At 44.5% G+C, this 13,358-nt stretch overlaps 1 long non-coding RNA gene across 1 annotated transcript; it reads right to left on the reverse strand.

Annotated features, from left to right (window-relative positions):
- Positions 1-785: 785 nt before the first annotated feature.
- LOC127505204 (uncharacterized) lies at positions 786-8,343 on the reverse strand. Its single transcript, XR_007927641.1, has 2 exons — positions 8,279-8,343; positions 786-821 (listed from the first exon to the last, which is right to left on the reverse strand). It is a non-coding gene; the product is annotated as an uncharacterized LOC127505204 (long non-coding RNA).
- Positions 8,344-13,358: the final 5,015 nt, after the last annotated feature.

Genomic DNA, 13,358 nt, shown 5'->3' on the forward strand with positions numbered 1-13,358 from the left:
TTCTAGTAGACCTCATAAACAAAATGATGAACCTGTAAGTTGGCTTAATAGAGACCCTTTAAACAACTGAAAATAGATCGCTACACACATTTTACATTTCTTTATCCTGATAGGAATCTAATTCTTAAATATCTTGCTACATTGTATGCTACTACAAGAGCCATGGGCCACAAAGAGCTTATGAAGCATCAACAGGATCTCATTACTGAATGGTATAATTCGGGTGAAGGCTACAACAAATGTCCAAGGCATTGGATAGACGATGGAACACAGTAAAGACAGTCATCAACACGTGAGGAAAGTATGCACAACAGTAACATCAAGAACAGGGCATCCCTCCAAAATTGATAAGACAAAGAGAAAACTGTTCAGGGAGGCTGTAAAGAGGCCTACAGCAAACATTAAAAGAGTTGCAGCTCTTTCTGGCAAGTGCTGGTTGCTCCATACATGTGACAACTATCACCCATATTCTCCATCTGTCGGGGCTATGGGGCAGAGTGGCAAGACGCATCCCTTTTCTGACTAAAAGACATCCAAGCCCTGTAAAACTTTGCGAAAACATGTATCCAGTCTCCCAAAACCATGTGGAAAAATGTGTTATGGCCTGATGAGACCAAGATTGTAATAGTTATATTTGACACGGAAACAGCACATCAGCAAAAGAACACCATACCCATGGTGAAGCATGGTGGTGCAGCATCATGCTTTGAGTCTGCTTTTCTTCAGCTGGAACTGATGCTTTAGTGAAGGTGGAGGGAATCATGAACAGCTTAAAGTACCAGTCAATTTTGGAACAGAATCTTCAGGCATCTGCTAAAAAGCTGTAAATGAAGAGAAACTTTTCAGCATGACAATGACCTAAAACACTCATGTAAATCAAAAAAAAAAAAAAAAAAAAAAAAAAAAAAATGGCTTCAGCAAAGAAAAATCAGTGTTTTGGAATGGCCCAGCCAGAGCCCAGACTTGAATCCTATAGAAAAACTCTGAGGGGACCTGAAGGCAGTTTGCAGGAGATGCCCTCACAATTTAACAGATCTGGAACATTTTTGCAAACAAAAGTAGGAAAAATAAGTCAAGATGTTCCAAGCTAAAAGACTCCTATCTAAACAGACTGAGTGCTGTAATAAAACCAAAGTGTGCTTCAACTAGTTCAGGGGTGTGCTTACTGCATTGTTATTCCAAAAACATTACTGCATTACGTTTTTTGTGTATAAAATCAAGCACATAGGCATGCAGACTGCTTCTACAAACATTTGTGAAAGAATGTGTCGCTCTCAGGAGCTCAGTGAATTCAAGCATGGTACCATGATAGGTTGCCACCTGTGCAATAAGTCCATTCGTGAAATTTCCTCACTACTAAATATTCCATGGTCAACTGTTTGTGGTATCAATCGCCAACTTTCTGCAGAGTCAATTGCTACAGACCTCCAAACTTTGTGTAGCTCAAGAACAGTGCGTAGAGAGCTTCATGGAATGGGTTTCCATTGCTGAGCAGCTGCATCCAAGCCTTACATCATCAAGTGCAATGCAAAGTGTCAGATGCAGTGGTTTAAAGCACGCCGCCACTGGACTCTAGAGCAGTAGAGACATGTTCTCTGGAGTGACGAATCATGCTTCTCTGTCTGGCAATCTGATGGATGAGTCTGGGTTTGGCGGTTGCCAGGAAAATGGTACTTGCCTGACTGCATGGTGCCAAGTGTAAAGTTTGGTGGAGGGGGGTTTATGATGTGGAGTTGTTTTTCAGGGGTTGGGCTTGGCCCCTTAGTTCCAGTGAAAGGAACTCTTAATGCTTCAGCATACCAAGACATTTTGGACAATTTCATGCTCCCAACTTTGTGGGAACAGTTTGAGGATGCGCACTACAGCGAAGGCACAGGAACCAATTGTGACGGGACGTACGTCTCCGTTCCCTCCTTCAGGGAACGAGGGTTACATACATCACCGAGACGTTCCCTTTCAGTCGGTCACGTTCGACGTACGTCAGAAGTGAACCAACGAATTGGGATCCCAAATAAAACGCCACAATTACTGACCCCTTCCAGCACCCAGCGTAAGCTCCAGCCACCCAGCACACCTTGGGGCGGAGAAGGGGGCGAGCTTACACCGAGACAGTCTACTGCTGTTCCGCAAGACCCGTTCAGTAAGACTTAGACAACACTGGGGAAGCAAACCCAAGGGGACGCTACGGAAGCCACAACCTACCCAGAGGGGGAGGTATTACGTGGAAATACACATATGGACTGGCCGTGGGCAGTGCGCATATGGAGTTCTTGGGATGGCTCCAGCTTGGCACAGGGGGAGACACATCTGACAGGAACGGCAGAGCGGGCTCTGCTGAGGGAAAGACACGGGCTCACCATAGGGAGTTAACCATGGAAAATACACATATGGGACCACTTGCGTGATGGGGTCACAACATATGGCACCCAGCCAAACATCAACATCAGTGACGGATATTTGGCCTAGCATCAGACACTCCGCAATGTCCGAGCCGCAGGGGGTGGCGGAGGAACTCAACAGGGTTCGCCAGACGGGGTACACACTGGAGCAATGGATGCGCGTATCTGGCCCAAGCCAACACTAGAACGGGTCCTTCACGTTACTGGCTAGTGGAAGCGAGTACACGGGAAAATACCGGTTCTACGCGAAGGCTATAGAATCTAGTGAACGTGTTAGGTGTTGCCCAGCCCGCAGCTCTACATATATCTGTCAGCGAGGCGCTGTGTGCCAGCGCCCAGGAAGAAGCAACTCCTCTAGTGGAGTGAGCTCTTAACTCGAGCGGGCAAGGCACACCTTGGGACTGATAAGCCAAGGCGATGGCATCCATTATCCAGTGGGCCATCCTCTGCTTGGAGACAGCCTTTCCCTTCTGCTGGCCTCCGTAACAGACGAAGAGCTGATCTGAGGTCCTAAAGCTTCAAGTTCTATCCACGTACAAGCGCAGAGTGTGGACGGGACAGAGCAAAGCCAGGGCTGGGTCTGCCTCCTCCGAAGGCAGCACTTGCAGGTTCACTACCTGATCTCTGAAGGGGGTGGTAGGAACCTTGGGCACATATCCAGGCTGGGGTCTCAGGATAACGTGAGAGTCACCGGGCCCGAACTCCAGGCACGATTCGTCGACCGAAAATGCATGCAGGTCCCCTACCCTCTTCACCGAGGCCAATGCAACCAGGAGGATGGCCTTAAGGGAGAGTACTTTTAACTCAATTGACTGCAAAGGCTCGAAGGGATGATCCCGGAGAGATATAAGTACCAGGATTCAGTCTCCTCGCCCCCCTCAGGAACCTGACGATCAGGTCATGTTTCCCCAAAGACTTACCATCGACTGCATTGTGATGTGCGGCAATAGCCGCAACATACACCTTGAGGGTGGAGGGAGACAGCCTTCGCTCCAAGCCCTCTTGCAGGAAAGAAAGCACAGACCTGATCGAACATGATCGGGGGTCCTCTCGGTGAGAGGAACACCATTCGAGGAACAGGTTCCACTTCAGGGCATAGAGGTTCCTCATAGAAGGAGCTCTAGCAGAAGTGAAAGTGTCTACATCCGACTGGGGTAGATCACTTAGAACCTCTGCGTCCCATCCAGGGACCCGACATGAAGTTTCCAAAGGTCCAGACGCGGGTACTCCCTCTCTGAGTCAGAAGGTCCTTCCTCAGAGGAATGGGCCAAGGAGGTGCTGTCGCAAGGAGCGTCAGTTCTGGAAACCAGGTCCGAGTGGGCCAATACGGAGCCACTAGCAAGACCTGCTCCTCGTCCTCCCTGACTTTGCACAGCAGCTGTGCAAGTAGGCTCACTGGGGAAACTTGTGTAGGCCCTGGAGCCAGCTGTGTGCCAGCGCATCCGTGCCAGGAGTGCCCTTGGTTAGGGAATAGAACAACTGGCAATGGGCTTTGTCCGGAGAGGCAAACAGATCTATCTGTTCGGCTCTGAAACGCTGCCAGATCAGCTGGACCACCTCCTAGGGATGGAGTCTCCATTCGCCCGGAAGCGGAGGCTGCTGTGAGAGCTCATCGGCTGCACGGTTGAGCATGCCTGGTACGTGAATGGCACGAAGCGACCTCAGATGCTTCTGACTCCATAGCAAGAGATGGCGGGCAGGTTACAACATGCGACAGGAGCGTAGACCACCCTGGTGGTTGATGTACGCAACGGTCGCAGTGCTGTCCGAGCGGACCTGTACGTGCTTGTCTGACAGCAGCTCCTTGGCCCAGTGCAAGACGAACTGCTAGCAACTCGAGGCAATTGATATGCCAATGCAGTTGAGGCCTCATCCACAGACCCGAAACTGCATGCCCGTTGTGGTGGAGGCATCTGTGGAGACCACAGCATGCCTGGACACTTGTTCCAGGGAACTCCAACCTCCAGGAACGAAGGGTCCGACCACTGAGTGAGGGTGCGATGGCAGTTCGGTGTTATGGGAACACGGAACGTACGGCATTGCCACGCCCATCTCGGGACTCGGCCATAAAGCTAGTGCTGAAGCGGCCTCATATCCGAGTGGCGTGACTGCGGCTGCGGATGCCATGTGCCCCAGGAGCCTCTGAAATAGTTTCAGTGGGGCCACTGTCCTGCGTTTGAGCGAACTCAGGCAGTTCAACACTGAATGGACGCGCTCCTCTGTGAGGCGCTGTCCAGGCTTCGCTGTCCGGGCGACCGAGTCCAGTTCCATACTGAGATAAAAGATCCTCTGCCCGGGGGCGAGTTTGCTCTTGTCCCAGTTGACCCGAAGACCCAACCGGCTGAGGTGAGCTAACACCATGTTTCTGTGTTCGCACAACTGCTCTTGCGAGCTGGCCAGAATAAGCCAGTCGTCGAGGTAGTTGAGGGGAAAAATGGCCGCCTCCGCAACCTTGGTAAAGACGCGGGGTGACAGGGCCAGCCCGAAGGGTAGGACTTTGTACTGATATGCCCGACCCTCGAACACAAACCATAGGAAGGGTCTGTGTCGAGGCAGAATCGAGACATGAAAGTACGCGTCCTTCAGGTCGATCGCTGCAAACCAATCCTGGGGACGGATGTATTCGAAAATGTGTTTATGCATAAGCATCTTGAACGGCAGCCTGTGAAGGGACCAATTCAGGACTCGCAGATCCAGGATTGGCCGTAGCCCACCGCCTTTCTTGGGTACAATGAAGTAGGAGCTGTAAAACCCTGACTTCGTATAGGCTGGAGGGACCGGCTCGATTGTGTCTTTCGCCAGGAGGACCGCAATCTCTGCCCGGAGAACAGGTGCATTGTCCAGAGACACGCGAGTGTAGTGGACACTCATGAACACCGGGGGACGCTGGGCGAACTGAATCGCATAGCCGAGTCTGATAGTACGAATGAGCCAGCGGGACGGGCTGGAAAGCGCTAACCAGGCCTCCAGACTCCGAGCCAGCGGGACCAAAGGCACCACAGACGTACCCGGCGTGGGGCAGAGAGGCAGAGTGCTGGGACCCGACTCGGACGGCATAGTGGCCCAAAGTGGGGTCGGACTCCATGATGTGGCAGTGTGTATGGGAGATGGTGCAAGAGGGGCGGCCTCGACATACACACTGACACCTGCTGGCAAGGTGAGATGGGGCTGAGGGTGGCGAGGCACAACGTCGCACACCGCCAACCACACCCTCTTGGGACCTGGAGGATTGGGAAACAGCTCTTTCTGTGAGGAAGTGGGTACCGCTGCCACCTGGCTTGGCTGGGGGCTGAGCGGGCTGCGACTGGCTCCCTGCTGTCTGCTGGGTGAAGGCTGCTACTTCGTAGACTTGGCAGGGGCACAGGACGACGCAGGCGGGCGCCCTCGGCGACGAGCAGACTGAGGAGGTGCAGCCGGTGGCAGGGGTGGTGGCAGCAGCAGCAGACCGCCGGGGCAGGATGTTTTTGATGGCCTCAGTTTGCTTCTGCGCGGCCGAGAAGCTCTCGACCGCATCGCCGAATAGGCCGACCTGTGACACGGGGGAGTCCAGGAACCGATACTTATCGGTCTCCCTCATGTCAGCCAAGGTCAGCCATAAATGGCGTTGCTGGACCACAAGTGTGGCCATCGCTTGACCAACGGAGCGCGCCGTCACCTTAGTCACCCGGAGGGCGAGGTCAGTGGCAGCGTGCAGCTCCCCCAGCATCTGTTGGTCAAGACCACTCTGGGGAATGTCCATGAGCACCTTGGCCTGATAGACCTGAAGCAGGGCCATGGCATGCAGGGCAGAGGCAGCCTGTCCACAGGCTCTGTAAGCCTTCTCGGTAAGAACAGAGGAAAACTTACAGGCCCGGGATGCTATACGGCATCCTCCACGACCTGGTCACCTCCTAATGCACCTCCGGGAAAAAAGGTACTGGGGCAGGATGCTGAGGACCAGCGCGGGCCGCCCCGAGAAATCAATCATCCAGACGAGCCTGGGAAAGCATAGCCGTCAACTCAGGATCGGGCTCGGGCAACGCTACGGTCCCGGAGGGAGGCAGCGCAGCCGAGTCTTCATCTCCCGAGGACTCCAGCTCACCTTCCGATGCCGCAATCGACATCTGTTCGTCCGTATGTGCACCGAAAGAAATGGCTGGTCGCTCAACAGAGGGACCACCACGATCCTCTGGCAACACCACTGGCTGCAGTGTTGCAGAGGGATTAGGGGCCCGTGGAGCGGAGCGGGAAGCCCTAACCGTGATCCTGGCCGGAGCCAGAGAAATTATGTTATGCAAATGTTACGTTATGTTATGCATTATGTTACGCGTTATGCAAATATCGCACGCCAATTCCATTGGTTTGTTTAGTTACACTCGAAGGTGATAGGGCTCTCTAGCGGTATCCCAATTTGTCGGTTCACTTCTGACGTATGTCGAACGTGACCGACTGAAAGGGAACTTTTGGCAATATAGTGTATTTTTTAAGTTTAGTATAAGTATATTTCTGAACAAAAGATTCGAAGCAGTGTTTTGAAATCAGCCATCACTAGATATTGTTGAAAAGTCGTTGTTTTGTTTTTTGGCACACAAAAAGTATTCTCGTTGCTTTATATTATTAAGGTAGAACCACTGAACTCACATGAACTGTTTTAAATATGTTTTTAGTATCTTTCTGGGCACTGAAAGTGTAAATTAACTTGCTGGCTATAGAGGCCTCACTGAGCCATCGTATTTCATCAAAAATATCTTAATTTGTGTTCCGAAAATGAAGGTCTTACGGGTGTAGAACGATATGAGGGTGAGTACATATGAGTATAATAATTACATTATTTTCATTTTTGTGTGAACTGACCCTTTAATATGTGTAAAAAAAAAAAAAAAAAAACGGTAACACTTTATTTTAGGGTCTTTTAACTAGTTGCTTATTAGCATGCATATTAATACAATACTGGCTGTTTATTAGTACTTATTAAGCACATATTAATGCCTTATTCTACATGATCTTATTCAACATTCTTAATGCTACCCAATACCTAAACTTAACAACTAACTTACTAACTATTAATAAGCAGTAAATTAGGAGTTTATTGAGGGAAAAGTCATAGTTAATAGTGAATACATGTTCCCTATACTAAAGTGTTACCAAAAAAACAGCACACACATGTGTCTAACAACTTGTTACTGAGTATCTGTTTAAAGTTTCAATATAAAAGATTAATTAAAGTTTTACATTGGTATGCTTTAACTAAATCACACAAAACCACTGAAGCACACTGTGTTCTTATTTAACATTGTTTTTTTTTAAATATTGTATGCTCATTCAATTGTTTTAAAAGAAGTACATTAAAACATTTTAAACAAACACTTTATTTTAAACAATCATTCATAAAAAACATTATTCTCCAGTTTCACAGACAAGGCTTAAGCTAGTCCTAGACTAAAATGCATGTTTGAGCTGCTTTAACTGAAAGCAACTTGTACTGACAGATCTTAAAATATGTCAGTGCCATTGTTTTGTCTCAAGATGCACACCAGTAATGTTTTTCTCTAGTGAACATTTATAAAAGCTACTTAAATGCCCTAATTGAACTAAGGCCTAATCGTGGCTTAGGCTAAGCCCTGTCTGTGAAACTGGGCCTATAAAAATGTACTCTTTATAAAAACATTCATAAAGTTAAGCACTGAGAATAGAACGATGTCTGAAATAGTTTCCAGCATAAATTACCAACAAGTTCAACTCGCAAATTAACTTGCTGGCTATAGAGGCCTCACTGAGCCATTGGATTTCATAAAAAATATCTTAATTTGTGTTCCGAAGATGAATGAAGGTCTTACGGGTGTAGAATGACATGAGGGTGAGTAATAAATGACATTATTTTCATTTTTGGGTGAACTTACCCTTTAAGAGTTGAGTTGAACTCGATATGTCATCCCTGAGCACACTCAGAATGTGTGTAGGAAATACACTCATTTTTTTAAGATATGCAAAACTTGAGGTTGAGGCATCCTTTTAGAAAGGGGAACAATGACACATTGATGAAACTTAATGTGCACCAGAAGTAAGTTTTCTCTCTCTAAATTAATGCCTTTCTTTAGTTGGCATAAACCTTAATATTAAATCTTAATCTTTTTTAAATGTGTATTTAGCACTGCAAATAAAAAAGCAATATGCTCCAATTAGCAATATGAATTGATTTCAATAATCAAGTCAGTCAATTTTCACAATTTAAAGGGGTCAGGAAATGTATTTTTATTATTATTATTATTATTATTATTATTATTATTTTATAATGTTTGCTGAGGTGCACTTATAATGTTAATATGATTTTTGCATCAAATAATTGTCATAATTTAGATATAAATGGCAATTTTCTACCCTGATTTTAAGCCTCTGATTTGAACGCTCTGTTTGAAGGGGCGTGTCTGCTGTGAGACTTCAGTGTAAAAGCCCACTGCTGTGATTGGCTGACATTTTTGCAAATAAAACATGTGGAATCCTTTCTAATATTTTTACCACATATTTACTATTACAACTGTCGAGATTAATGAATTATTCATGCAATAATTTTTGCATTATATTTAGATCTATTCCTATCACATGGAAGGTTGCAGTGATTAACATTGAGCAGATGACAGTCTGTTGATCGCATGAATGCTGTGATCTCGTCATTGCAAAGCAATTTCACACTCTCACAAATTGCTTTCACCATAACTAACAATGCAAAGTCAATTTAAATACAGCAAGAGATTCAATGTGTAGTGTAAGAGCATCACTATAATGGGAGTTTTGGCAAGTGTCGCGCTATGTGGTTGACAGCTTCAGTCATTATAAAGAGAACGTTCTTTTAAGTAAAAATACTAGGATTATTGATTATGAATTAGAATCATAATGCATGTTAAATGACAAAAATACAGTATAATAAAATTATGCATTTGATGATGATTGTTTGGAACGATAATTTACAAGTGTTTCCATTACAAAACGATATAGCATTTTGTCTGCAAAGGTAAACCTCTGCTGGTGTACTGTCCTCGCGATGCGTTGCTCTGCAAGGCTAGACAGTAAGCTTACATGAGGGATAGAACTCCAATGATGCCTCAAGGTGTAACTTTTCTTGATTTAATTGGAATTCCTCTTTATATTGTAAAACTGAAAATACAGAACATACAAAATACACATATCAATATACATACACACTAATAAAAGGCTAAACACAAAATAAACTGCTGGTAGGTACATTACACATTTCTGAATGCAGCAATGACACTTTTAGAATACGAACTTACATGCGATAGTGCATAGAAGTGTCCTTAATATTTAAATAATAACTTTAAATCACTTACAGACAAATAGTGTCCCAGGAACAGCAAAAAGAAAATAATTAGATGCACCATCTCTCAAGCCTGTGCTCTGGCTGCTTCCTACTTTTAGCTAAACAAAATGACTCACTAGATGGCAGTGTTACTCAAACAATAACTTCAAAAAAAAAAAAAAAAAAAAAAGTCCTCAAAGTCATAAAGAAGGCAGCACAACTGGTGTTACATAAATGCCTTAGATTTTCACCTTCAAGCTTCTTAATTCTTCATCAATGTTTCAGCATCCATGCTGAAAACAGGAAAATGAACTCAGTCAAGGTCCAAGTATGTCTTTGCATCACTTCAATACTAACAATTCCTTAATATTGCAGAAAAGTATGAGAAATACCATTTTACAAACAAATAACCTACACGTGTAGAGTTGGAACTTGAGATTTAGGGGTATGGAAAGAAATCAGTCTGAAACTGAATTGTATGGTGCAGAACGAGAAAGAATATATAGCTTATGAAATTATTCTATTTCAAATTACAAAACATTGTAGCGCAAACACTACACCATTTGCTGTATTCACACATTTCTACTGAATAAAATAGTATGGTGTACTAAACAATGTTTTAAAGTATGTTAAATTATAGTATAGCATTAGTTTTCTGTTTTGTAAAGTGATGATGATAGCTATTGACTTACCAATCAGCATAGCAAGACAGGATCTGTAACGGAAGAAGCCTACACAAAGAAGGCAGGTACGGAAGATGAATAAAGAACCTATTAGGAGGTAATGATTAAAATGTGCACACTATTTACTTAAAATGAGGGAACAAATTATTATATCATGCGCACAATTTACTTAAAACTAATTAGTAAAATTAGGAAACAAATTAGTAAATTGTGGGCATGATTTACTTTTTTTTCCCACGTCATGTGCGGGGCTCCATAGATCACTAACATCAAGGCCTAAAATTAGAATCAACTGGACCAATTAGTAGAATCAAGTGCAAGAATATCATTAAAGAGGATGGCCACATCTATATATAAAACCTCAAAAAACAGGTCTGGTTTGGTAATAAGTATTAAAGTACCGTCATGCCATGATCAAAAGAACTGCCTGAGCAACTCAAAAGGAAGATTGTTGACACTTATGAATCTAGAAAGGGATTTACAGCCATTTCCAAGTTATTTAAAATCAACCATTCCACTAAACGTAAAATAATTTTCAAATGGAGTTTTCAGACCACATTTCTGGAGAGAATGAAATTGTTTCTGTCAAAAGGAGACATTACTAGCTACTAAATATAAGAGTCTATTTATTTTTCCAAAAGAAGACAATACAATTTCTGTAGTCATTTATATAAAGACTTCAAAGCAATTTTGTGTTATTAAATAAATTATAACCTTCACCCATCAATTCTGTCCATGACATGTTCAGTGACAAATGACAATATGCCCATGATAAAAAGGGGTTTACTTTACTTTTTCATAACATTTGCTTACACAAAAATGTATGATTTTACTTTCATGACAAATCAATAAAGCAGCCAACATTACTTTGTTGGCTGTATCAGATGTCAATCGATGTATCAGATGTTGATGCTATGGGAACACCTCTGAATGATTGCATCTTCAAGCACGTGTAAAATCAGTCCAATGGCATGGCAGGATGTAATCCTGTAGCATGTGATGTCATGATCAGGAAGCTATAAAACACACCTTGACCAAAGAATGTCAGTTTCTGTGCCTTCATCGATTGTGAATTGTCTGTCCTATTTATTGTTCATTTGTCCTGTAGTTATCTCAAAGCATCATATATCATAATATGGTGAGCAAACAGCATACAGTATGTTGGCTGGAGCATGTCTGCATGCCAGGCTGACCTGCTTAAGGACCTGGGGCCAGTTGCATAAACTTAGTCACTATATTAAGACTGTGTCTTAAGAACTAGTTTGACCAACTTGCAGTTAACCAAGGGGTAATCAATGTTATTTTTCCAATTCAAATTACACCAATCTACCTTTTTATATAACGGACTAAAAAATTAGGACCACTTTTCAAGAAAAACATTAGTGTCTTAACTTTTAAGACTAGTCTAAGTGGTTTATGCAACCGGCCCCAGATCTGTTTCTCAGTGCCACCAAGGAGATGGCCAGAGCTATAGGCTGATCTATGGCAGCTCTGGTGGCCATGTCGAGACATCTTTCGTTGAATTTGTCAGGAATAAAAGAGAAAGACAAATCCTTCCCTGCTGTCCCCTCCTGGCCACTTTGGCGACACTGTCACCTCAGTTGTTAAGAGGCTTCAGGAGGCAAAGAAACAGCAGCAGCATTCCAGAAATGTTTCCTTCGCTGTGCCCAGATCTCAGGGGCCACTGGGTGGGAGCACCCCCAACTGTCTAAAAGCTCCTCACAGAGCACAGCAAAGGCAGAGTGTCGCCTCCCAAACCTGCAGCACTATCAATCTAAATCTTTATAGGGCAAGTTGAATCTGAGGACCGTCATTATCTCTAAGGCCGTTTACACTAGTGTGTTTTTGTTTTAAAACGCGTAAGTTTTGCTATGGTTACACCTGTCGTTTACACTACGCCGGCATTTTCAAACTTTGAAAACGGAGACTTTCAAAAATGCTGCAAACCCGTTTTAGATTGAAAACGCCGGAGTTGTGTTTCAGTATAAACGGACCAAAACAGAGACTTTTGAAAAAGATGGCGTGGCTGCCCGCGTTTGCTCTGCGTATCCTTGACGACCATATATATAACAATAACATGGAGACTGAACTGCAATCTTTGCTGGCTTTGTTGTAATTTTTAGCAGTCATTGTGCAGTTAAACTCAGCATTTTTTTAGTACTGCAGCTGCCTACATACGCAAGATGCAGCTGTTTACACTTGTATGTGTATGCCTAGTGTGCATGAACAGTCATTTTCGTTGCGTTTTCGGCCGTGCAATGTAGACGGAGAAAGTCTGAAACTCTGTGGAAACACCAGTATAGACGAGGATCGATTTCATTTTAAAACACCATTTTAAAACAAAAACGCACTAGTGTAAATGAGGCCTAAGAAGGAAGCAGCTAAGACTTCTCTGTGCCCTCAGGGAGCCGTTCTGCCAACCCCACCACCTTTGGTGCTTTGGGGCCCAGCGGTTTCCACTGCCCAGAGACATTTTAGCATTGGGAGACTCGCCCCTCTGAGGAGGGTTTTAGAGAAACCTGCCTAGTTGTTCCCTGCTAGTCATCCACTTCAGACCGCCAGACAGACTACTGGAAAGACACCAGAGACCAGTCTTGAGAGTCTTGATTTTACCCACAGTGGTTGGTCCCAAGCAGGCTCAGGTGATGTTTTCCTAATCTAGAGAGAAGGATGATCCATAGTAGGACGTATTAGATCTACGACAGTTGAATTGGTCTCTGAGGATACACAGTTTCAAAATGTTAACTCTGAAGTTAATCTAAACTCAAATTAGATCCTGGTTTGTCACAGTAGATGTCAAAGACACATACTTCCACATATCAATCCTTTCTCATCACAGGCCGTTCCTCAGGTTCGCTTTTGGGGTGAAGCATACCAGTATTGGTTTCTTCCTTTCAGCCTAGCCTTGTACCAGTATTGGGTTCTTCATTTTAACCTAGCACCTCTGACTCCTGTGACTCCAGGGCGTATTCAATTATATCA

The sequence above is a fragment of the Ctenopharyngodon idella genome, chromosome 22, assembly GCF_019924925.1.
Source record: "Ctenopharyngodon idella isolate HZGC_01 chromosome 22, HZGC01, whole genome shotgun sequence".
Classification (NCBI taxonomy): domain Eukaryota; kingdom Metazoa; phylum Chordata; class Actinopteri; order Cypriniformes; family Xenocyprididae; genus Ctenopharyngodon; species Ctenopharyngodon idella.